General features: G+C 44.0%; 1 protein-coding gene and 1 pseudogene across 12 annotated transcripts in view; one reads left to right on the top strand and one right to left on the bottom strand.

Annotated features, from left to right (window-relative positions):
* SPOCK1 (SPARC (osteonectin), cwcv and kazal like domains proteoglycan 1) overlaps positions 1-21,889 on the bottom strand; it is an 872,143-nt gene that overhangs the window by 474,069 nt on the left and 376,185 nt on the right. The window lies entirely within an intron of this gene.
* On the top strand, positions 4,599-6,096 carry LOC133381976 (RNA polymerase II elongation factor ELL-like; annotated as a pseudogene).

Here is a 21,889-nt window from a genome sequence, read left to right as displayed (position 1 = left end):
CCCTAATCAAGCTTTACCAACAACACAATCCAAACTATATTGAGTGGGGAGCTTTGAGGGGGCCACAATTGGTGTGGTGACGGGCAGAGGGAGATACGGCGTTGTGAGGAAGACTTGCCAGGTGAGGGGAACTCGGCCCAGGCAGCTAACGACTGTGCCTTGTTCCGGTCTCCCTCACATCCACAGGTCTTTTGGTTGTCCTATCAGCCAGCTCTCAGATCTCCAGATGCTGCTCCTAAATGCCAGATCGGTACAAAATAAGATCTCCCTCATCCACGATTTAATTGTGGATGAGGGAGCTGATCTGACGTGTATTACTGAGACCTGGGTGGGTGAGCAGGGCGGAGTTAGTCTCTCCCAGCTGTGCCCACTGGGGTATTTGGTTCAGCATCAGGGTAGATCTGAGGGTCGGGGAGGGGTGTGGCTGTGGTCTATAGGAGTTCCATCTCCCTCTCCAAGCACCCTGTCCATGTGGCTACTGGTCTAGAGTGTTTGCATTTGGTGTTGGGTCAACGTGACAGATTGGGGATTCTGTTGGTGTACTGCCCACCCAGCTGCCCAACGGACTTCCTAACTGAGCTGACAGAGGTGGTCTCGGATGTGCTGCTGAGATCCCCTAGACTGCTGGTACTGGGGGATGTCAACATCCATGCCGAGGCCACCTTATCTGGGACGGCTCAGGACTTCATGGTTTCCATGGCAACCATGGGGCTGTCACAACATGTTGTTGGCCCAACACACATAGCAGGACACACTCTGGATTTAATTTTCGCCACTGTACAGGGAGATGGTGATCTGCAAATAGGGGGCTTTACATCAGTCCCTTTGTCATGGACAGATCACTGCTTGTTGAGGTTTAGACTTACAGCGACCTCTTCCCTCTCCAAGGGTGGGGGACCCATTAAGATGGTCCACCCCCAGAGACTAATGATTCCTGAGGATTTTCAAAGGGCTCTGGGGAGTTTTCCGGCTGATAGGGCTGGTGCTCCTGCTGAAGCCCTGGTGGAACTGTGGGATGCAGAAATGACCCGGGCAGTTGACATGATTGCTCCTGTGCGCCCTCTCCGGTGTAGAGCTCATGAAGCTCCATGGTATACTTTGGAGCTGAGAGCGATGAAACAGCATAGGAGACGGCTTGAGTGCAGATGGAGGTGGACTCCTGATGGATGCAATCATGCACTGGTAAGTGCCTATACTAAGCTGTACTTAGGGGCAGTGAGGGCAGCAAAAAAGCAACATTTTGCTGCCACTATTAAATCATCTATCTGCCGTCCAGCGGAGCTCTTTAAAATTGTCCGAGGGCTATTACATTCTGGCCCTACGGACATGGTGCAGTCATTTCAGGCGCGCTGTAACGAATTCGCTAGGCACTTCCAGGATAAAATCTCGTGCATCCACCAGGACTTGGGACTCCAATGTTATAGCAGTTGAATCGATTGAGGTGTCCAGCGCACAGTCTCGTTCTGATTTTTTGGATGAGTTTCAGTTGGTACAGCTTGAGGACGTTGACAAGGTGCTTGGACTGGTGCGTGCGACCACTTCTAGGTTGGATCCTTGCCCTTCTTGGCTAATAAAAGCTAGCAGGACTGGAACAGCCGGCTGGGCCAGGGCGGTGATTAACGCTTCTTTGCGGGAGGGAGTAATCCCTGGCCTCTTGAAAGAGGCGACAGTAAGACCACACCTGAAGAAACCGTCCCTGGACCCGGAAATTTTTAACAACTATAGGCCGGTAGCTAATGTCCCATTCCTGGGCAAGGTCCTGGAACGAGTGGTTGCCAACCAGCTCCAGACACTCTTGGATGAAACCGATTATCTGGATCCATTTCAGTCGGGCTTTAGGCCCGGTTTTGGCACGGAGACAGCCTTGGTCGCCCTGTACGATGACCTTTGTCAGGAGACAGACAGGGGGAGTGTGACCCTGCTGATTCTCCTTGATCTCTCAGCTGCTTTTGATACCATCGACCATGGTATCCTTCTGGAACGACTCACTGATTTAGGAGTGGGCAGTACTGCGTGGCAGTGGTTCCGCTCCTACTTGGTGGGCCATCTCCAGAGGGTAGTGCTAGGGGAACATTGCTCGGCACCCTGGGACCTCCAATATGGGGTTCCGCAGGGGTCAGTTCTGTCCCCTATGCTTTTTAATATCTACATGAAGCCACTGGGTGCGGTCATCAGGAGTTTTGGAGTGCGTTGCCATCAGTATGCTGATGACACGCAACTCTATTTCTCCTTTTCATCTTTTTCAGGTGAGGCTGTCGATGTGCTGAATCGATTTCTGGCTGCGATAATGGACTGGATGAGAGCTAACAACCTGAGGCTTAATCCAGACAAGACTGAGATGCTGCTGGTGGGTGGTTCTCCTGACCAGATGGTGGATGTTCGACCTGTTCTGGATGGGGTTGCACTACCCCTGAATGCTCAGATTCGTAGCTTGGGAGTTCTTTTAGATCCATCCCTGTCGCTGCAGGCTCAGATAGCCTTGGTGGCACGGGGTGCTTTTTACCAACTTCGGCTGGTGGCCCAGCTACATCCCTATCTGGACAGAGAGAACCTCTCTTCAGTAGTTCATGCGCTGGTAACCTCGAAATTAGATTACTGCAATGCACTCTACGTGGGGCTGCCTTTGAAAATGGTTCGGAAACTGCAGCTTGTGCAGAATTCAGTGGCCAGATTGTTAACGGGGACCAGACAGTCCGACCATATAACACCGATTCTGGCCCGCTTGCATTGGCTGCCTATCTGCTGGTTTTAACCTACAAAGCATTGCATGGCACAGGACCATGATACCTGTTGGAATGCCTCCCCCGATATGAAACTGCCCGTACACTACGCTCAACATTGAAGACCCTCCTCCGAGTGCCTACTCATAGGGAAGCTCGGAGGGTGGCAACAAGAAAAAGGGCTTTTTCAGTGGTGGCCCCCGAATTGTGGAACTCCCTCCCAGAGGAGATACGCCTGGCACCAACGTTACTATCTTTTCGGCGCCAGGTTAAAACTTTCCTCTTCGCCCAGGCATTTTAATTATTTTAATCATGTTGCATTTATTGGAAGTGTTTTAATTCTTAATATTTTGTACTTTTAAATTGTGTTTTTATATTGTATTTGCTTATGTATTTCTAATGTTGTTCTTGTTCTTGTGAACCGCCCAGAGAGCTTCGGCTATGGGGCGGTCTATAAGTTTAATGGAATAAATATCTACTCAGAAGTAAATCCTATTGAGTTCTATGGGGCTTAGTCCCTTAGTGTGTTTAGAATTGCAGCTTTTGGGGGCATCTATCTTTACTCCCAAGTGCTCCCATCTAACATCTCCACAACACAAGGCTCCTTTCTTCCTACAATGGCCTTCAGGTGACTGGCCTGGTCTGAGGGCACTTAACCTCTTTTTGCCAGAAGCGAGTTGGCTAGATTAAATGTTCCCTACCCAGGCTCCATCTTTTAGCTAAGATTTATATCTTAATTTCCAATCAGAGAAATGTTTTTACATGAATTGTATGCTCCAAGCAACTGTGGTTGATGCTTAATGTATCATGCTTAATGACGTCACTTGGACCCACTCTATGACATGACTTGGACCCGCTGTATGACACCACTCGGACCCACCCCATGACACCACCCAGGTATGCCCCATGACATCATTCAGGCCCACCCCCAAAATCTCAGGGTTTGGGATGCTTCTGACCTGACAACCCTTATATACATCCTGAGTGCCCTATTACATGGTAGAAAATGGAAAAAAATAATTTAAATAAATAAATAATAAACAAATGTTCCCATGTGCAGCTTACACACACAAGCAGAGCACCACTTGAGTCACATATGCATGTAACATGATGACTCATTTTCTGTGAAAGAACTGCAGGTTTTGCTCTTGCAGACCTGTCTTGTTTATGTTATTAAGTTGCTGGCACATTGTAAGAACCAGCCCTTAGGATTCAACCCCAAACGCACACTAGGGAATGATGCCCATAGATCTCACTGGGACTTATTTCTGAATTGACGCATATAAGATTGCATTGTCAATTACAGTACAGTACAGTACAGCCTCTGTATCTTGCAGGTTTTCTAAGTCAGAGACTGTGTAGGATAGCTGTAGAGGAACTTTATGCAAACATTAATAAAAATAATATAGCAAGTTTACATCCCCCGCCCCCTTTAAACCAGTTTTTATTGGAACAAACATGTTCCTTAAATATCCACAAATGTCAAAAGGAAGCTATGCCTCATTTAGATAAAAGCATAAGGAAAATAATAGACACTCATAGCAGAAGAACAACACAATGGAGCACTACCTCTAGACTAGCTATGAATAATGATGCATTGTTTAGGGTAGATGTATAGATGAATATATATTCAGCAAGGAACTCAGAAAGTAACACACAAATCTCACTATTTTATTTCTTACAAAGAATAGTTGGAAAATGCTCCAGACAGAATAAAACAAATTAAGTGAATATGCATGGCAGCAATATGTTCTTGTAAAAAACAAAGGACAACATTATTGAAATGTTGCCCATAATGTCTGCAGTCACTAACTGAGACAAACATGAAATTAAAAACCTACAATACTTCATGTACTGCCTCTGGTGGAGGTTCGCAAGATGGTGGCGCTGGCGGAGAGGAGCTACGTGCTGTCGTGCGGGCGGCTCGGCCGCAGCACCTGCGTCTCCGTCTTCCACGTCAAACTCACCAACTCGTCCCTACGCGCCTTCGAGGCCTACCAGGGGCACAAGGACTTAGTGGCGCTGAAGCCATCCATTCAATTTCAAGGAAACCAAGGGCACATCTCCATACCCCGGCCAGACGGTGTGATGGAGGTCTGGACATTCTTGTTGTATCTCTCCAACATTGGCAAGGACAGTCCTCAGGGAAGCTTTGATTGTATCCAGCAGTATGTTTCCAGCAATGGGAGCATTCAGTTGGACTGTCTCGGGAGCATCCAGGATAAAATCACAGTTTGTGCCACTGACGAATCCTACCAGAAGGCGAAGCAGAGCATGGCTCTGGTGGAAGAGGAGACCAGGAGCCGAGGGGCCATTGTAATCAAGCCGGGGGGGGCGCTATGTTGGCAAGACGGTCAAAGTGCGTAAGCCTGCCCCGGGTGCTTCTGATGCTGCACCCTCGCAAATACGTCTGACGCCTGTCAACCTCACCAGCACCATCAAGAAAAGCAACAGTGCTGTCTCCCAGTGGCCTTTCAAAGACCGGGTGGTGCACTTACTGGCCCTCAAGCCTTATAATAAACCAGAACTGCTCTTGCAACTGTGGAAGGACAGCCTTTCCCCACAGGACAAGGATTCCCTAGACGGCCTCTTGCAGCAGGTTGCAAACATGAATGCCAAAGATAGGACATGTACCCTAAAATATCATCTTTACAAAGAGGTGCAGAAGGACTGGCTGGGCTACTTAGAAGGAGACCAGCAGCTGCTAAAGCGGATCCTGTTCCGGAAACATTGCCAGCCACTGAACGCCAGCTGCCCCCCGGAGACCCCAGCTCCGAGTTCACCAAAAGACAATGCCAGCAACTTTTCCTCCTCCTCTCCCAGAAACAACCTCAACCCGTGGAGTTCACCAACCCACTGCCCACCAAAAAGCCCCGCATCTCCCAATTTGCCCAAAGGACTTTCAACGGCAAGCTCAGCTGTGCCAATGGCAAGGAGGTCCCTTTCCTGCCGGCTTCCGAGTTGGTCAGCTCCAGCTCTCTCTTGCTGGCACTGGAGCTGCCGAGGCCTCACGATCCACTCGCTAATGTCAGCAATGACCTGAGCCATGGCAGCAAAGACTGTGAGGGGCTGGATCCGGCTGGGAGGTTGGTGGTGACAATGGCAGCTCCCCCCTACCAGTGACAGACTCTGCCCATGAGAACAAACACCACTGCGGTGTGCACTCCAAGTCAAAGAAGAAGCTGAAAGAACACAAAGAGTGGGAAAGGAAAGGGGGGACCAACCAGTGGACGCCCACTAGAAGCCAAACTGTGACATCAAGAAGAGAAGCTTGAAGACAGGCCCCTCCTCGCAAGATGTGGCAGGTTTAAATGGGACGTGTAACAACTCCAGTGTTCCGACATCAACATCGGAAACGCCAGATTATTTGATGTAAGTGTTGACAGGTCTGCTGCTGCTTTAAATGTAAGAAGAGCCCTTTTGGAGCAAAGGTCCATCTGCTTCTCACAGTGGGCAACTGGGTCCTCCTCATGGACTGGATGGGCCTTTGCTCTGATACAGGAAGTATGTCCATGTGTTCTTAACAATTTGGGACTTTGTCTGCAATCTTCTCTTTTTTAAAACCTTTTTTATTTATAAGATTTTTCTGGCTGGTGGGTTTATGCAAAAGCGGAAATGAAATATGGCCCACAACCAGAAACTGATCAATTGCCGGGATGGATGAGGCTTAACAACCTGTTCCTAAAGAGCTGCAGCTGACTACTGGATTATTTGTTTGCTTTTGTTTAAATGCATTTATTTCTTTATAAGATTTCTTACCTGCTGTTCACTAGAAAGTCCCCAGGGTAGGTTACAAGAATGTATATAAAAAAGTTAAACCATCACAATTAAAATGTGTAAAACTGTTCCAAATGAAACAGTATAAATTCAGCAAAAAGGGGTGGATCCCACCAGAGCTTGGAAGTAACTCATTAGAAATAACGAGTTACTTGTAATTCACTCCTTTTTTGCATAACGAGTGGGTAACTTTGTTACATTTTGCTTGTAACAGAACAAGTGGTAATTTCATTACTTTTCAGCAGTAACTGTAACGTTTCATCCGTTACATTTGGACGTTACAGGGGGAAAGCAGGGGAAGTCTGCTGCTATGATTGGTGGATGAAAGACATATGCCTTATACTGGGCTTCTGTGCAGTGCTGCTCTTCCCTCGTGCTCTGTGTTAGGAGGCACGAGGGAGGAAGTGGAGAGCCGGACCACAGAAGCAGAATGGAGGTGAAGAGCTGAGGTGAGTGATGATGGTGTGTGTGTGTATGTGTGTGCCCCCCACCACTTGTCTTGCTGCCGCCTCCCCACCTGCCGCCTCCTCTCCCCTCGCACCTATCGCTGCCTCCTCCCCTGCTGCTGCTGCTGCTGCCGCCGCCGCCAAGGGAAAAGGGATGAGGCATCAAGAGGAGAGCCAGAAAAACTCTGTTACTCTGGCGGTGGCAGCAGCTTCTGCTTCATCTGATCTGCTGCCATCAGGGCTACTTTTGTAACAGATCCCAGCTCTCTGTGTGTGTGTGTCTGTTGCGTGCGTTTCCTTTCCTGATTTATTCCCCTGATTGCAGGGAGAAAGGGAGGGGGGAGAGAAGAGAAGGGGTGGGAGTAGTTGGAGAGAGAGAGGGGAGTTGTAAAGCCAGAGATTTCTGTCTTGATTTTTCCCCCGGGATTGGAAGAGAGAACGGAGGATCTTGGGGAGAAAGTCGTATTATCCCAGGAGGGCTGGCAGCCGCTGGGGGTGGGGGGGAATTAGGTTTGCCATACAAGGGAATCAAGGGAAACTCCCAAAGTTAAGCGTCTGATCTGCCCCCGCCCCCTCGATGTCTCTCTGGAGGTAAAGGGTGAGGCAAGAGAAGGGCGGGATGGTGCCTGATCGAGGCTCCACGCTGTCAAGGCGGTGGCGCAGGAACCAACAGGCACACGCAAATGGCAGGCGAGCAGTTTTCCTGGGGAATTCAGGGAAGAGAGGTTTGTGTGCGTGCTTGTTTTAAAATGCATTCCGGTTCCAGGGGTTGTAATCAGTTGCAAAGGTCTTGTTATTATTTGCCTTTCTTCTAAAGCCCACGTTCCTTCGTCCGCTTGGGCACCGCCCGCACTCTGCAAATGTCCATTCTCATGTCAAAGAAGCGGGGAAAGGGCTGTCTCTTCTCATCAAGCTTTGCGATGTAGGTTAGCGTGGAGTCCTGTGTACTTGATGTCAATGGGGCGCTGCCAGCCCAGCTTATGTGATGAATGAGAATCTCATGTCCAAGTTATGCTGTGCGGGGAAGGGTCTCAAACTAAGAAACATGGAATTTTTTTTCAGTAGCAATTGATTCCCCCTCCCCCAATCTGCTAAGCAGGGGCCAAAGTGAACAGATTCTTATAACTTCTGGGGTGAAGAAAAAGATGCAAACCAAAAATGCTTTGATTTGATCACTGAGGAGAGAGTGGGAAGTTGGAGATCCCCTTGGGTGGTGACTCCTTTTTCAAACAGCAAACTGCTATCTGTTAGTCATTATCAACTCCCACTACCACCACCCTGTATCTCTCTTGCAACCAGGTAGCCATTAAACATGGGCAAAACAAGGATCCACACACTCCAGCACCAGGAGTAAGGGCTATAGCAGCAACCAGAGAGAAGCTAATGCTGCATTTTTGGTGTTGTTCCAGTAGAGCTTGTGCACCATTCAGAAGTGCATGGCAGATGTGATGTGACAGGTATAGCATTACCTGGCATGGACAGGCACTGAAGAGGAAAGCTGTACCTGTTGTCCTTTGCAAAGCCAAAAGGTTTGGCAACAGGAGGGCTCTTTGATGCTGCCAGCACTTATTCCTCCAAAGATACTGTTCAGTAAAAACCATGACTGTCCCGTTATACTGATGGTTAGCAGATGGCCTCGTCCACATGTGTTACTCATTTTAGCTGCCTTAAAGAGGGGAACCCATAATGAGGGAATAGTCACTCCACCAGTAGCAGAAAGCATGTTGGGGCAGCAGTGCTCACCTGACCTCCCAACAACTGAGTTACTGCTGCTTACCCAGAGGGAGAGGGAGACAGGCGAGGCGACAGGGAGGTCAGCATGATGCAAACGCACCAACAGATCCAATTCAGCCAGTGTGTTTAGACCATGCTGACCTCCCCACTGCCTTGCCCCTCTTTTTCCTGGTAAGCAGCTCTGATTCAGCTGTTGAGAGGTTGGGTGATTCCCCCCCATGCTGTCCACTACTGCCACCACACCAACATCTGAATGTTATCCACAGCCTTGTCACTGGAGCACCAGCAAGGGTGGATGGGAGTACCAATAGTTTAATATCCTCCTAACTAACTCCTAACTCCCCCACCCCAATTTCATCTGGCATTATTGCAGTCATGAAATGGAGTGGGGCACAGATTGATAACAAGGTGTGCTGGATGCATTGCTAGCAAATAGTGGCAGTTGGCTAAATGAAGATGGGGGATGTGCAGCTGTATGAGATGAAGGGGGCCAGCCAGAATGCAAGATGTCCCATGAATGAACCTGGCAATTACCTGAGAAGAAACACCAAGCCCACTCATTGCTTGTAGTGATTAGCTGTCACACTGCACTGTTTCATCTGTGTGGGTGCCCATTTCTTTCTCCAGCGAATTTATAGCAAGTATGAATTATCTCAGGTACAGGGACCCTCATGACTAAAAAAGATAATCTGGCATGGTTGCTATGTTTGTTTTTCACTGAGCTACAGCTCAACCTAAGGCCCCTTCAGTACACAGCTAGAATCCACTAGGTACCTTGCATGGATGAAGCAAAGGCAAGTTATGGGGTGGGCTCCTGGACATCTACAGAGGCCCCATCATGAGTTTGTCTGCTTAGGAGGGAGGTAGCCAGCATGGTGTCCCTCAGATGTTGTTGGACTCCAGCTGTCATCAGCCCCAGCTAGCATGGTCAATCGCTAGGATTGATGGGAGTTGTAGTTCAAGAACATCTGGACAGCACCATGTTGATTACCCCTGGCTTAGAATCTATTGGGTGGTTTCTTTCTGTGTGGAGTACAAGACCTGGGTTGTAATCCTATTGCCTTGCCAATTTAATATTGACAGCTGCATCCCTAAAATGCCTTGTGGAAGGCATGTGTGGACTTCCCGGAAGTGGGATGCAGTCCTACAACTCTCGTGTCCAATTTCCTATTGAGCTCCCCATTATAGTTCTATCTCTTGTGAATCTGTAGTGTGCAACTTTCCTTGTCCAAGGGACTCCCTTGCACAATCTATGTTTCCAACACATTGATGCAGATATAAACAGACTGTATGCAGTGATGTTATTAGTATTGTCTTTCTGGAAGCACATCAGGACTCAAACCCTTCTCCAAGCAGTCCTTCTGCCTATAGGTGGTGGTTGTCGTTGTTTTATTACTCAATTATTTATTAGTCAATTCAATTATTGCTACATAAGCGATTTCTGGAAGCACAACATAAAATAAGATAAAAGAACAACGCATTTACAATAAAAGACAAACAATAACCCATAGTTGAGACCCAATAAAACAGCAGCAAAAATGGCAGCAGAAAGAATAGATGTGCCAATCTACTATACACTGAGTAATGGTAGTGCCTGGCTGTTGTGACTGGACTGGCATTCCTTTGTCTGACCGGCCCTGGTTATTTTCCTGGTAAATGGTTTTTTTGACAGCTGGTTGGATTTGGGCTGCCGGGGGGCTTAAATCCTTTTATGAGAGAAGCCCTAGAGCTGTGGCTGCAGGCACACATCTGCCATCCTAACCATTGGACTATTAGCAGGGATAACAAACGTGGTGCCCTCCAGATGTTGCTGGATTACAGCTCCCATCCCTAGCCATTGGCCATGCTGGCTGGGGCTGATTTTATTATTTTATTTAACAAAATGTATATGCTGACTGTGATGAAACCTCTAAGCAGTTTACAAAATACATTAAAATTATTAATAAAACAGTTAAAAACCAGTTTTAAATTAAAAAAACAATTAAAAGCAACAGACTAAAATACATTAATAATAATAATAATAATTATTATTATTATTATTATTTAATTAGATTTATATCCTGCCCTTCCTCCCAGTAGGAGTCTAGGGTGGCACACATATTAAAACACCTCAGCATCTATATGTCTGGATAGGCTTGCCTGAACAGAAATGTTTTAAGCAGGCACCGAAAAGAATACAGTGAGAGTAACTGCCTGATGTCAATAGGCAGGGAGTTCCAAAGCATTGGTGCTGCAACACTAAAAGAATGATTTCTTACAAGTGTGGAATAGGGTACAATCAAATGCAGTACTAAATGGACTGCCTTCAATTTGATCCGACTTATGGCGACCCTATGAGTAGGGTTTTCATGGTAAGCGGTATTCAGAGGGGGTTTCCCATTGCCTCCCTCTGAGGCTAGTCCTCCCCAGCTGGCTAGGGGCTGCTCAGCTTGCCACAGCTGCACAAGCCAGCCCCTTCCTTGTCCACAACTGCCAGCTGGGGGCAACTGGGCTCCTTGGGACTCTGCAGCTTGCCCACGGCTACACAGGTGGCAGGGCACGTAACCCTTGAGCCACTCACTGTGGGGGTGATTTTTAGCTGGCCTTTGACACCCAGGAGACATGAGCGGAGATTTGAACTCACAGACTCTGGACTCCAGGCCAGGCTCTCCTCTCCACTGTGCTGTACCAGCTGTAAATGCATTACTAAGGCTGCCCTTAATTTGGAAGCTGGACTTAATTCATTAAGGTTGCAGTCCAATACATGTCTACTCAGAAGTAAACTCTATTAGATTCAATGGGACTTTTTAAAAAAATGAATACTATTGGTTTCTCCCCTTATCATCTCTCATCCTTGGACCCAGTGCAAGCTACATCCATTGTTAAACAGAGAATAAAAGATATGGATGTCCAAGAGTTCATTCTTTAGCCAATGGGCCATGTTCACAACATTCACTGGGCCTGACTTGGTCTGCCTCTAACCAATGTATGCCATACTTACATTTTTTAAAAACAATAAGTATAGAAGAACTGTTCTGCTGGCACTTTTTAACATTTTATCTTCAAAGATGTTAGATGGCAGATTTGCAAAAGTTCCTTTCAAGGATAGCTGGAACTTGATAGTCTCCCATGCATTTTTTAACTGTAGATTTTATCAAGGGACCAGAGAACATATAATCTACCCCCTTATGAGGTAGTTTTCCAGTCATTCCTTAAAGTCCATCCCCCCCCGCTGTATTATAAAAGCAGCATTTCAAGTGTAAAATTTGATTTCAAGTGTTGGGGTATCATCGTTGCTTGGGGGGCATGTGAGATTCTGTTATTCCATTCTGTTAATCTTATGGATAAAAAAAATTATTCTACTACCCCGTGTGTGTGTGTTTATTTTTAATATGGTTTTAGGCTACTCAGATGTGCAGCAGCCAAAGCCAGCACCTTGTAGGCGGTTTTTTTAAAAAAAGTAACTGAAATGTAACTGTAGTGATTACTTTTGAGAAAAAGTAAAGTAATCAGTTACTTTCAGAGCAATTGTAATTGTAACGGTAGTTACTACTTTTTTGGGCCAAGTAATTGTAACTGTAATTTATTACTTTTTAAAAGTAATCTTCCAAGCTCTGGATCCCACATATACACAAAAAGCCTTGTCAAAGGCCAGAGTAAAAGCGTACGCCAAAGGGAGTTGCACAGTGGAGGGACTGCCACAGAGAATGCCCTCCCTCGCCCAGGCTGGCATTCTTCACACTTCTTCAGGTGGCGGAACTACCAAGAGAGCCCCCTTTGCAGATCCCGGTGGCTGAGAAGGTTGGTAGGGATGGAGGCAGTTTTTCAAATATTTGAGGCCTAAGTTGTTGAGGGTTTTCAATACTAATGTGATCCCAGAAACAAATTGTCCTGAACTCTTCTCTATGCCCCTTCAGATGCTTGGCCACGCGGGCTGCTGGGAGTTGGAGCCCAGCAACACCCAGAGAGCCTGGCAGGTTCCCCATCTCGGCATTTGTTCTAGAAGTGAGATTCAGGCCCTGGAAATGAAGTCTCTCATTGTCAGGAGTGGTTTTTCTCTCTGGCTTATGAGGAGAGTACTTCTGAGTACATACAGAGTGCTGTTCCACAGGACTCCTTTACCACAGCTGGGCTTCATGAACCCCATTCCCAAATGTGTGCCCTTTTTTTCTGCCAGTTTGCATAAAAGCACCTCTGCTGGGTCACACCAAAGGCCAACCAGATGACATTTGGAGGTATTGAGATATCCCAGCCGCTCCAGGCGCCTGCACCACACTGTATTTTTACTGGAAGTTGTCATCGTCATTTTAAAAACAACAACAATAATGTCTTGGCTAATGGAGACACTCAAAAGGCTGGCTAGATAAATGAATTTGAGAGTAACCATTCATGGTCCAGAGTGTTGAAGTTTGTTGTTGCCCTTGATGACAGCTAAGACTGCCATGTTATTCCCACCCTGTGTGCTTCTGAGAAGACATTGTAGGACTGTGCTGTAAGGATACTAGGTACCATCACTGTTATGGCTGACAGGCAATGTATACTGTTGAGCTTCAACCGTACAATTATTACTGCTTTAAGATGTGACTAGAACATAATGAGGAAGGCAATGAGTAGAGACAACTTTGGGCTTATTGTCTTATTTAATTAATAATCTTCTCAGAGCGGAAGACAACATTGACACTCCAGCCATCATGAGAATGGCAACATTTGTAATTTCAGTATCTTTTATGAAAGGTTCACTTTCTTTCCTCATATACTTATGATCAATAAGTACATACACATTCTCTTCAATAATGATAATGAAGGTGATGATAATGTATAGGTACATCGCTGCACAGAGAAAGGTTAATAGGAACCATACCCTAGCACTGCCATGGCCCTGGAGTCAAATTCTCTGTGAGGAGGTGATTCAGAGAATTCCCTTCAGCACTAAACCTAAATTACCACAGTTTGCAGCTCATAAGGAGCCCATCTTGGAGTCTCCCCACAATCTCACCGGTGCTGTCAGAGCCAATGGCTAATAGAACAGGCAAGACCCCTTTAACTACAAGCGGCATTTGTCCTACCATTGAGCTGCAGCCCTCCTTTAAATTGACTTATTTAAAGAATACCTCTACACCCAAAAAAGCCTTTGAACAAATGAGATAACAATTTGGGGCTCACACATGAATCAAGTGTTATCCTTCTTTGCCTGCTGGTAGAAACTTGCAGCATATTATTCACATGGGATGGCTCAGAAGTATCACTGCAGATTTAGTAATTCTACTCTAGATGAAATGTTGCCCCCCCCTTGTCTATGGAATAAATGCCTAAATATTTTAGTGGGCAACTGAAAACAATACTGAATCACTCCAAACAGGCCTCTCTTTCTTACTTTTTCCTCATATTACCAGGACACATTTCATTTCTCCTTCTTGGAATCCTTTAAAGTCACTTAAACTTGTTTAATTTAAGGCCTTGGAGTGGCAGTTATAGCAACACGAGCTTGGCCTTGATGCACAAATCCTGCCCCAAGCCATATCTCCATGATTTCATTAGATGGCATGTTCAGTAACTTAAAAGGGTTAGACAGGGGAGGGAATTATCTCTAAAATTCAAAACAACTGTTTTCTTTAAGACTCTCTCTCTTCCAGGCCTGCCCTGCTTTGTAGATCTTTTTGGGCAAATGGCTGCATTAAAAGATAACTATCAGAAGTTTACACATTTGTCTGTTTTTCAAGTGCTATATAAATGTCATCAACTCTATTAATCGGAATGGAGAAAACTTCGAGAGGTTCTTCTACGGTATATCTGTACTCATCTTGGTCTATAAGAGCAAAGAGAAGCACAGACCAGGATTCAAAAGGCTTCCCACAATTGTCATTCCTCATTATCTGTCTAAGATTATACGCAACTTGAGGGCAACAACTTGTTTGTGTGTTTTGTTTATGAAACTCTAAGGTGCCATTTGCCCACACACACACACACTCACACACACACACACACAGAGAGAGAGAGAGAGAGCGCTTCTGGGGTCTTGCTGTCTATAGCACCCCTTCCCCCCCCCACACACAGATGGTCTAATGGGTTGCTCCCAAGACTTGGATGGCTTCTTACACAGCACCAAAAGCTAAAAAAAATGGGGAAGACTATCCTGCCTTTGAAGTGTTTGCACATGTCTCTTTGGATCTTGGCAATACATTTTAATTGCCAATACTAATAGTCTGCTAATATTATAGTTTGAACCACAGAGTCAACCATATTCATAATTATGAGACTATCACAAACACAGTCACTTATAAATATATGGTATTCAAGGTACCACATTTTTATGGAGTTTTCTCCATAATCAGATACCATTTTTGTGTTTTGCTTACTGAACAAATAATAACAGCAACAATAATTTAAACGTTTATCCTGCCTTTCCTCTCAGAAACAACTCAAGGCGGCAAACAGAGGACAAAAAATTAAAAACATCTTAAAGCATCTCAAAAATAAGACATCTTAAAAACATCTTTTAAAACATCTTTAAAAACATCTTAAAAAGCAATTCCAAAACAGACACAAACTTGGCTAAGGTCTCTACTTAAAAGGCTTGTAGAAAGAGGAAGTCCTTCAGTAAGTGCCCAAAAGATAACAGAGATGGCGCCTGTCTAATATTTAAGGGGAGGGAATTCCAAATGATAGGTGCCACAAATCAGAAAGTCTGTTTTTGTGGGAGAAGGCATTAACAAGGATCTCATTCTCAGCTACTGTAGTCCATGGGGCGTTCATGTAATTGTTGCAATGCATATGTATGGCTATTTTTATATGTATACTTGCCTTTAAGAGGTTAAGATTTGTAAATGGAAGCTTATAATGATGTTTTCTCAACTTTGAGCACCTGCAAGAAGTTCAGGTTGTTAGAGACTGGGTCAAGTAATGGTCAATGAGTAAACAATCTACACCCAGCTGTGTCTTATCTAGGAGGCTAATGGGCTGGGAAAGGACCATTTGATGTACTCTCAAGGTTAGTAGCCTTGATGCTGATCTAGATAGCTCTAATGAGCTGCACGTGTCAAGGAACAGTAGCGCATGTGCCAAGGGAGGGTGGCATAGAGAGGTCAAGATGACCTGTTTACACCAGAACAGTGTCCTCTCGCATATATAGGATAATCCATCAAGGGCCTTGACACCTTAGATCAAAAGTCTGTGATACTTCAAAGATAGTGAGATAGTAGCCATAGCCTATTTGCTTTGATACCTAGTCTGATATAGCATAATTAATCATGTATCCTGTCAAGATGCGATGATCTGATGTAAGATAGCGGCTAATGATGTATTCTGTCACCATTGTGCCTTGCCAAGATTTTCCCTGTAAAATACACACATGTAGCCCAGTTCAGGGTTCAGACTGCAAGTGTCAATGCAGGGACCTTGCAGCCCGTTCCATGTTATTGAGTATGCCTGTGCGCTCGCTAAATTTCTCAATAAATGTCTCCTTTGTGAGTAAACTTTGAATCTCTTACTGATTTCTTGGTACTGAACTTAAATTTGAATCAGCCCACGGCCACAGCATTACAGCTACACAGAAAAAAAGGGGAGGGACATGGCTGTGACTAACATGAAGGAACCCTGCATTTCTGAATTTGCCCATACATTACTGACAACATCTGCCTTACACGTATAAAGTCATAAGAACGTAAGAGCCTGCTGGTTCAGGCCAGTGGCCCGTCTAATCCATCATCCTGTTCTCACAGTGGCCAACCAGATGCCCATGTGAAGTCCACAAGCAAGACCTAAGCACAGGAGAACTCTTAGTCCCCCTGCCATTTTAGCAACTGGTATTCAGAAGCATACTGCCTCCAACTGCAGAGGCAGACCACAGCCATTATGGCTAGTAGCCTTTGATGCCATTACAAAAGAACCATTATATCAGAAAGGTCCCAGGTTTAATCCCCAGCATCTCCAGGTAGGACTGGGAGAGAACCCTGCTTGGAAAGCTGAGGAGCTGCTGCCAGTCAGTGTAGACAATACTGAGCTAGAGGGACCAATGGTCTGATTCAGTATAAAGCAGTTTCCTATATCCTAAGGCATACCACAATGCATGGGGAAAAGATGGAAAATGCCCATTTCAGTGTCATTGTCCTGTGATGTTCTGTCAGGTGTGGTGCCATAAGTAAATTACCCAATGATCTAAGTATACAGATCTGTACAGGGGTAGGCAGTCTTTCAGGTAACCTCGTCCTCAGCATGAAGAAATCAGCAATGCAGCTAATTCCCATACTAGTTACCTTTCCTGGGAGCTAGGCAATAACACTGCAAGAAGGAGCTCTGTCATGGACTCCTCCCACGTGACATAGGGCTTCCTATATTATTGGAGTGGCTTCATGAGGATACACCTTAGCCGTGTGAAAGTTAGTAAGACTGCTTTAAATGAGGTTGCTTTACTGCATATTTTAATTATATATGTTTATATTTGAATTTTTTCTGTATTTTAATTACAGATGTTTATATTTTAATGCTCATGTAATTGGTTTTTGTACTTGTTAACCATTTAGAAATCCATTTTGGCATTAAACGGTATGTTGTTGTTGTTGATATCAGAATCTGGAATATCGGGCATCTGAAGGATTTAACCAGAATATTGTTTTTAGTATGTTGAAGCCTGGCTTTATCATCCCACTCATTACCACAACAACTCTAGGTCCTTTTTATTCCCATTTTATATCTAGCGAAATTAAGAGACAAAACAGTTCCTTGCCATCAAACTCATGTGTCATCTCCAGTGTTCAAGCCAAATGTTATTCAGAAGACCAAATAAAGCCCAAACGTTTTGCCTTTTCTTTAGCACTACTTCTTAGAGCTGCTCCCCAGTCCCAGCTCTATGGAGCACTAGCCTACATAGTATTTATACTTATTATGAACTTTATTTCCTTATAATGTGTGTAGGACTGAAAATCTCAGGAACTGGACCACTGGCTTAGCTGAGCAAGTCAACAGATCTCCTTATTTGAATTTTATTTATTTATTACATTTATTGGTTGTTTTGTAAACTGACTTCTTTCCCCTACCTCAATGTTTTGTATTTTGATATTTTGAATGTCTGTTGTAAGCTGCTTTCGGCACAGCTCACTGTAGAAAGGCGGCATATAAATAAACTCAATCAATCAATCAATAATAAAAGTCAAAGCAAATATGGCTTTCCTTATTCAAAACCCAAAAGATTTTTCACAGATTGTGTTTTGTTTTTCATTAAGAGGAGAGATTCAACATCATCTTTTTGTGTTCGAGTCTGGGGCTTCTAGATGTTCACAGAAATATTTTGAATCCTGTAGCCTTTTGTGAATTCTATGTGCATTGCACATGTATGCTCACAATGGGACTGGTTCGTATATTGTTTCCTTAAGGGGGATATTTTTTGTTACAGATGGATGCAAAGCAAAAGAGAGTTGGTGCGCTAAGCCACTCACTGAAGTGAACAAATTGAATGTCACATTAAAATGCTGAACAATGAGAAAAAGAATTATTATAACATAAAAATGCTAAAACAAGTAATCATTCTGGAAAGTGCTGATCATGTTGATCTTTGCCATCTTAAACCACAGCACATTCACTCAGCAGTTTATCCTAACAAAACAATATTATACAGTCACAAGAGTGGCTTTATATAGCCACAAGAGTGGCTGTATACTATAGCCAGTGTGGATTTTTCACATTCTGTAATGTTAAATTGAAAATACCCCCATGCCATTCTGATGCTTCCCACAAGCTTACTTCAGAACAAAACCTTACAAAACTTACAGTCCTGAACTCAGAAACTCTTGCTTAACAACCCTCTAAATTTTCATGGTGATAAACAAAGCAGTCAGAGAGAACTGAGAGTTCAAAGTCTAAAAAGAGAGAGAGAAAATCCAGACCCCCTTTGGATTTTTTCTGTCAGTTCTCATAATCTGTTGTAATTTATTAAAAATTAGCCATGTTCACAGAGTACCTGTAATCCTATTGCTTACCTTGCCCCATACTCTGACCTTCATCTTCTGCACTTTAAAAAAATGCATTTAAAAAAATTCCTGGCTGATTTTTAATTAATTTAAGAAAGTTTGCATTGAACTCAATGATAAGGCCGGGCATGCTCAGTAAGAACCAACTGTCAGTGTTCTAAAAGCCAGACTCACAGCTGCTTCCCTTGGATAATCAGGGGCCCACACCCACACCAGACCTTGATTCCAGTTTAGACAGTCATGGCTTCCCCCAAAGAATCCTGTGAAGTGTAGTTTGTGAAGGGTGCTAAGAGGAGATTCATAGTCTCCTGACAGCTTTAGTGGCCAGAGTGGTTGAACAGTCAGCCACTCTGATTGAAGCTCTGTGAGGGGAACAGGGTATCTCCCAGCAACTCTCAGCACCCTTCACTAACTACACTTCCCAGGATTCTTTGGGGGGAGCCATGACTGTCTAAACTGGAATCAAGGTCTGGTGTGGATATGGCCAGGGACAGCTTTGGTTTAAATTTGAGTGGGAGACTACATGTGCCTGCTGCAGAATAAAAAGGTGGGAGAAACTCTGAAAAGCAATGATATTGTTCACAATGTTTTCCTTTTGGAAAGGAAAGGGGCTTCCCCTCTGCCCAGTGCCCACCCATCCAATCATGTTACCAAATTCTTCCAAGCTACACAGGAAGTAGATTTGACTGTGAAAGACTAACCCAAATTCTGTTGGCAGAACAATATCTCAGAAAGGAGGTCAGGTCTCCTGCTCCCCTGGTGCATTCACTATAGCTGCCCAATTTCCCTGCTTTTTAAAGTTTGATAGAAATATCTGTGGGCTATATGTACATTCTTAAAACACAAGGGTTTTTGCCTATTAGTAAATATATACATATATATGGCTGTACCACTCAGCAGCACAAAGAACTTCCTGGCATTTCTATGGAAGTTTAGCAAGTAGAGTACACATTGCCTGCACAGTCAGTTATAAACTACAGGGTTTGGATTTTTCTATCATAACCAATTCCCTTCCTCCTTTTATTCTTAGCACCAAACTGAAGATGGGTTCTAGATAAATGAAATGTTTGCTCATTGATATGTAGCATTTTAGTTGGTCTTAATTAAATAGGGCTCGGAAACCTGCAGTCCTCCATACGTTGCAGGATTCCCACTCCCATTAGCCCTAGCCAGCATGACCAGTGGTCAGGGATGGGAGTTGTAGTCCAATAACAACTGGAGGGACACATGTCCCACACCCTTGTAATAAAGATATTATTTGAGTTCTCTGGAGTTTGGAGAGAAACTTTGATACTCCTAACACATGGTTCTTTGAAACTTGTGTCACTAAGTGTCTAAGAGAATATCTATCTACACAGTTAACACAAAGTATATTTTTATCCATATGAAATTTTTTGATCCCTAATATTCCAGAAATCAATATGTAAATATAGTTGTATCCTCTTTTCACAGTTTTAATTACATTGCTAGATTGTTTCTTATGATCTTATTGCTAAATGTTTGTTTTGACAAAAGAATAATACCAATATTGATAGACTGTTAGGCAATCTGAACCTCCATCTTACATATGGAAGTATCACTGGAATATGTAGCGTGATTTATCAGTGATTTCTGAAAGCTCCTAAATAACAGAAGTATAATTCCTGAACAGCAAATGCCAGTAATGAATATTTTCTAATTCAGAAACAACATTGTTTTCCTGAGCACACCCAAAATTATGCACACTCATCACCCTTATACAACATTAAAAAGGACCCCCTGCTGCATAGAGTTGTTTTTGAATTAACTTTGCATGCTCTCTTGCTATAACGTTTATCAAAAATGCAATATTACTATATTTCAATTTGTTTTTATGGGAATTATATTTCCCTTGTTAGCCTAGAAAGTATTATTGAAAACTTATTCCACAACCTATAGTGGACTCAATTCAGCCAGCAGTACACAAAGCTAATTTGACAGTTAGAAAAGTTTTAGCATGTTGACTATGTAGTATCTACCTCTGTGTATAATATATGAATTAATATTTTGTGTGCATGCACGCACACACACAATTTTCTGGCAAAATTCTCCAAAGCCCGGCTCTGATAAGAACTTCAAGTACTCATAAAAGCCTGCCTCAAATGAGGAGCTTTTAAAGCTTTCTGTATAATTTTCTGGTATCGATCTAATGTGTATTACACTTTACCCAAACAGACCTTAACACATCCCAGGGTGGTTCAAAATAAGAAATTACAACAAAATGCAATTATATAGTTAAAATTCTAAAAAAAAATTAATACAAAAACACTTAAAAAATTATTGCAACTTCAAAATCAATTCAGATAGCAGAATGGCTTACCCAGCTACTGGTTAAAATATAGCTTCTTTTCCCATCAAATTTAAAAACTTGATTTCCTTTAAATTATCTCAGAGAATAAAAATGTTTTAAACTGGTGCCCAAAAGTCAACAATGTAGGTGTCATCTAAACTTCCCTGGAATTCTCTCACAACTGATGAAAAAGCTTTCTTTCTTGTTGCCACCTGCCTAATGCCTCATGGTGGTAGCACCCAGAGAAGGGCTCAGTGGAAGATCTTAACTCCTGTGCAGGTTGATATGGGAGAAAATAGCCCCTAAGGTTCCTGGGTTCCAAGCCATAGAATCCTAGAGTTGGAAGGGGCCTTGTAGGCCATTGAGTCCAACCCCCTGCTCACAGCAGGAAATCCACAGCTAGAGCATCTCCTGCACATAGCTGTCCAGCCTCTGCTTGAAGACATCCAGCGAAGGGGATCCCACCACCTCCCTAGGCAGTCAGTTCCATTGAAGAGCTTGAATTGAGCTTGGAAATAAAATGACAACCAGTGTAGGTCTCTAACCTGGTGTGATTATGTTCCAAGTGAGCCATCCCAGTTAAGAACCTGGCTGCTGTATTAACTAATGGCAGCCTCCCAACTTGAAGGGTAGTACAATAACATAGTACAATAATCTAACTGGATGGTTACCAAAATACTGTTGCTCAACTAGAAGAGATCACAGCAAGAGTACCAGCCTATGCTGGAAAAAAGCACTCTCTCCCATCAAGTGAGAGTTGGAACAATGGGTATTACAGGAAAGTGGAACCCCATCTAAAATCCCTCTTCCCAGACCAAGGAGTCTTGGCTGCTGTTTGCAGTGCCTCTGTCTTATCAAGTTTTAACTTCATTTTATTTGCCCCCATCTAGCTTACCACCTAGTCTCATCAGTGTTTCGGTTCTTCCACTGCCTCACTCGTATTAGATGACCTGGAGAAATAGA

The sequence above is a fragment of the Rhineura floridana genome, chromosome 3 (assembly GCF_030035675.1).
Source record: "Rhineura floridana isolate rRhiFlo1 chromosome 3, rRhiFlo1.hap2, whole genome shotgun sequence".
Taxonomy (NCBI): Eukaryota; Metazoa; Chordata; class Lepidosauria; order Squamata; family Rhineuridae; genus Rhineura; species Rhineura floridana.
The sequence above is the reverse complement of the archived record's forward strand: the minus strand, read 5'-3'. Positions and strand labels throughout refer to the sequence as shown.